Source organism: Notolepis coatsorum (assembly GCF_963971535.1).
Source record: "Notolepis coatsorum genome assembly, chromosome: 3".
Lineage (NCBI taxonomy): Eukaryota > Metazoa > Chordata > Actinopteri > Aulopiformes > Paralepididae > Notolepis > Notolepis coatsorum.
This window is the reverse complement of record NC_140167.1, coordinates 104,172,249-104,177,216: the sequence shown is the minus strand read 5'-3', so window position 1 is coordinate 104,177,216 and position 4,968 is coordinate 104,172,249.

Below are 4,968 nucleotides of genomic sequence, written 5' to 3'. Positions count from 1 at the left end.
AACAGGGTTTACAACAAAACCAAGTCGCGCGTGTGTGTGAATCCTGATAGAGAGAGCGAGAACGGCTGAGCCGTGGTACGTGTTCATACGAGTATTACTGCAACCAACACAACAGTGTTGTAGCTCAACATTACTTGGGTAAGCAACAGAACATACAAGTAACCTCTACCTTTTTCAACCGAGTGTAGGCTGCAGACCTTGCTTAACCTCTTAACATGAACGTAACCCTCCTATCAACCCATACTAGTGAAGATTCACACTTTGCAACCCCATCATATGTTTGGTGAAGAAACACCAAATATGGGCATGGATGTTCGTTATCGGAAGATCCATGTTCAAGTCGGCTACAGCCCAGATGGGACTTGTGCTGGCTCCGCCGGATGTCTGGTAAAATCACCGTTGTAAACTGTGTTGACATCTCTTTTTCTCTTCTCTCTTAAAGGGGAGGAGGGTTTCAGACGGCGACCTGTCGGAAGTATGGCTTGTTATATCGTTTGTGTACGGGTTCAGGTGTAGCTGCTTAGCTTGTGTGCTAGTTGTGGCCTACCTGTTAGCCACGCAGCTGCTAGCTGCGGCGTTGGCTCGCTGTGTTTACCAGGCTGGTATACGTTAGCTTGTGGCTATCAGCCGTTCGGCTGTTAGCTTAATGCTACACTGTTGAACGTTCTGTGACTATAACATGCTTTAAACACTCTGACTACGACGTCATCTTTGACAGAGGATGTTAGTCTAACCTACCCGGAGCCCGGCCGGCGAGGACTGCGTCAACAAGGAGAACCGTAGCGGCGGGATGGAGCAGTGACGCTGCCCGTGTCGTCAACACAGATGCTGTGTTTACTATCGGTGCCCTGTTAGAGACTGCAGTTCGCTTGGTCTGCGCTCACGGTAGGAAAGGTCCCGACCGGACCTTGAACACTTCTTCTTTCTTTCCCTTCTAAATGTTTTGTAAATAACGATGTTTTCCAAAACGAGTGTTGCTGCACTACATTTAGGATACGACGCGAGTTGTGTGTGAATTGTCTTGTCACTGGTATTAGCTTCTCCATGCAAATCGGGTTGTTTGTTACAGATGTAAAAATGATCTGGTTTGTTGTGTTGAGAAACATCATGTGTGTTCATGTACCGTGTACTCACAACTAAGGGGGTTAAACTAACCTATAAAGCTATGCTTAGTGACATATGACTAGAGTGAAGAATGAATTCTTTTCTCAGCCTGTAATGACAATGAACAGTGTGTTCACATATTAACAGGTTTACCTGTTCAATTGGCCGTATTAAGGGTAAGGAGGTAGGAGGGACTTCCTCACCCTCTTCTCAGACATGTTGTTTACAATATATTGTGTCACTGTGTGGTGGGATACGGTGTAACCCTTAGCTTGATTGCTGGGGTTGTGCTAAAACTGCTTGAGGAACTGTATTTTCCTAAAAGAAAAGATTGTTTGGTCACTTTTCGTGTGTGCTTAGCAAGGCCTGTGGCCGATACTAATCGAGAATTGTGTATTCTCTCATTATAAAAAACGGCGTTCCTCTGTAGAGTGTATTGCCATTTTTTGTGGTGGTAAAGGGTTGTGTGTATCTTGTGATCTACAACTGGGTTGGGTTGGCCACAGAAGCACATGTGTAAGTCTGGTACCGGGGCTCTTAAGGGGGCCCTCTCTATTCTGTGTTTTTTCCTTAGTAAAAATCAGATAGCAGGTTAGCACATGAGCTGTGTGAAGCTGTTAGACGCTTCATGTAGCTGACTATGACTGTGTCATACTCTTTTTTGTCATTACATCGTATCATGGGTGTGGGGTCGTAAAGGGGTGAACTGGTAATCCTTTCCTCCCCTTCTTTGATGGGCAGGGGTTAAGACCTCCTGTCCTTCAAGGTTCCTGTCACGTTGCTGTTTGGCACGTTACAGGGTAAGAGGGGGGGGGGGGGGGGGAGGGAGTTTCCTGGTCCCACGCCCTGGAATATTGGGCGTGTGCACCGCAGAAATTCCCCCGCCACAGAGTACGTCACTGTGCGCGTCTCTGTTGGTAAGACTTCTGTGAGCTGTTCAGGTCCATATGATGGATCTGTTTCAGGGAGGGGTCAGGGCTCCTCCTCACGAAGCTCCTACTCGGGCCTTCTGTGAGTTAGGACTCTCCTTCCATGTGAGGGAGCCTCCTCAGAGTGCAGAGCCTCCTCCTCAGATTGTCAAGGTGAGTAAAACTCCAAAAAGGAGTCCTGCTCTATTGTGTGTGTATTCGATTCAATTCGATTATTGAGTGTGTATGGGTTCAGTGCCTCCTCCTCGGAGAGCCCTAAACCAAAATTTTACATGGCTCAATGTTGCAATATATTCTTTTCAATCTATACAGCTCGCGTGGGAAGTCTCTCTGGGGATTTCCGCCTCCTCCCTATGTAAACAATTTTTACTCTCAGCCTGCGTCACGAGGGATTCATGTCAGTCTGTGTTCTTTCTTTTTTGGATAAAAAGAGGAAGGTACATGAAGCACGACGGCTCCGTGTCGTTCTCCCAGGCGACTTGGAGAAACAATGTTTGGTGTCTTGCTAGACTATCCATTGATGTGTTTGGGTCTCGACGCATACATAGTGCTGGCTCGGTGTGTTTCTGTTACAGGATCACACAGGGGCTAAGTGCGCCTTGGTTGCTTGTTAAAACAGCGTTTTTATAGGGCAACTGGGATGGGGTTTTGTCTCTTCCGAGCGCCAGTTTACTAGGTTGTCTCGATGAATTCTCGTTCATATCTGGGGGATGTTAACGGAATAGATCTGAACATAGGTAGAGGGGTCTCATGCCCTTGGGGTGGGCCACTGAGCACGGTCTAAATGAGGACCGTCTGGGTGGCGCCCTCTTTTCATGTTTTAGATCGACACGCATACCTACCCCCTCTCCTGGAGTGGGCATGTCGGCGTGGTTAGGACACAGGACTGGTCTGGTCACGCTGGTGCAGGTCAGTTAACCCGTTGTCCGCCGGGGATGCAGATCTGCTGTTCTGATACCCTGAGGGACTTGTGCTTTTTTCAGGGGGAAAAATGCCAGGTCGGTCCGGGTGTCACAGGGTTGGGCGCTATGGAGACCCTTGTTGGGTACATATTGTACTCTGCACTGTCGTAATGGCTTACGGCCATGCCAACCTGTACACGCCCGATCTCGTCCGATCTCGGCCGCTACGCAGGTTTGGTCCTGGTTAGTACTTGGTTGGGAGACCGCCTGGGAATACCAAGTGCGGTGTGCTTGGGGCTGGTTCTCCATTATTTTCGCTCCTCTCTCACGCGTGGCGAAGAGGGGGCTGTTGGGGTGGTCTTGGACCTCCTCTGGAACCATGTGCTTCCCATGCCGCCGGGCCCGGTCCGAAGTAATGTTTCGTCGACCCGTAGGCCTGGAATAACCCTTTTTTGAAAACTGAAACACTTGTACTGCGGTATAGCCAGTTATGCCCGCAGGTGTGTTTTGGAGTTTTTTCTTGAGGGGTTATAGGAACAACCACTGCATAGGGTAACGACAAGGTGGTTGATTCCCTGGTGTGTTGGAGCAGTGTCAACTCCCGGGTTACCCGGTTGAGTGTGCCCCTGCACGTTCATGACGTCTGCCAATCATGTCAGCCTTCTCTGCCTCAACCCCTCTGGGTGGTTTTTTTTTAATGGAGGCTTGGTCATGCAACAACGCCAGCATACGCCCCTTCCGCCGGGGGGGCTGTTCTCAGCTAACTCCTTTGGCGCCTGTCTCGTCCGCAGTGCTCCAGGCTCAGGTTACAGCCTGTTGCCTGGTTTCCCCGGTGCGCTGCCTGCTTCCGTTGGTTAACCTTTTTTGTGTGCTTACGGCCATGCTGACTGCCTGTTCTGCAGGGTCAGTGTGCCAGGCGGTGTGCTATTGGGGGGAAAGGGCCCGCTCTTGGAGGGGCCTTATCCAAATACGCTGGCGATGTGGGGGGCGGTGTCACTAAGTGACCGCCTGGTGGGGTCTTGATGCCTGGCGTCATTGACCTCTCCGGGCCCCCGTTTTCCAGGGGATCCAGTCCCTTCAGTGGGTCTGGGTCTTCTTTCGCGCTCCGCTGCTACGGCCTTGCCACGGGGTTGGGTTTGCTCTTGACCCCGTGATTCTGGGGGCAGTAACGAGGTTGTTCCTTCCGTTCGTTCCCGGGTGGCATGCGGGTTGTGCGTGTGTGTAGTCGTGGGGTCCAGCCACGGTCTGCTCACCCTGTGCGTTGAGTTGCTTGAGTGCCTCTTCGCACGGTCGGATCCGTCGCCCTCCCGTGATCCTCCAATAAGGGGGGGGTGCCCTCCATTAGGGGGGGTCGGGGGGGCTCGGTCCTCCCTGATCTGATGGTTGTGGGGGGCCTCAGCGGGGTACATTTGTCGGCCGATGGCTCTCGCTCGGTCTCCCTTGTGCAGTAGTGACGCCGAGCGGAGCCATACGATACAGAACTTTAGGTTATGGCTATAACCAAGTTCTGTGAGTATTGGTGACGCTCGGCGTCAGACGCCGCTGCTGCCCTTGATCTCACCTTGTGGTGAAAGCTTGGGAAGGAGGCGAGTATGTGGCCCCACCCCTGCTTATGTAGGTAAGCTGATAGGGGTGTGGCCAGACGGATGTTGGGATGTAAAGGTACATTGTGGAATTTTGTATTCAGTGCGCGTGCACGAGCGAGGTACAGTGCAGTAGTGACGCCGAGCGTCACCAATACTCACAGAACTTGGTTATAGCCATAACCTAACGTTATCCGTGTTTGTCTCCACCTACTGGCAGTGAGAGTCAGTAGTTACCCGTGTTTGTCTTCACCTACTGCCAGTGAGAGTCAGTAGTTATCCGTGTTTGTCTTCACCGTTTATTTATTTTATTTTTTATTTTATTCCTTCCTCTGAACGGCAGACACTTTTCTTGGATGCTTCTTAGGTTTTTCTGCCAGTTTCACTCCGTCGCTACTGTTGTTCTTCTTGTTGTTGTTGCTTGTCTCAATGCTGGTTGACGTACAACAC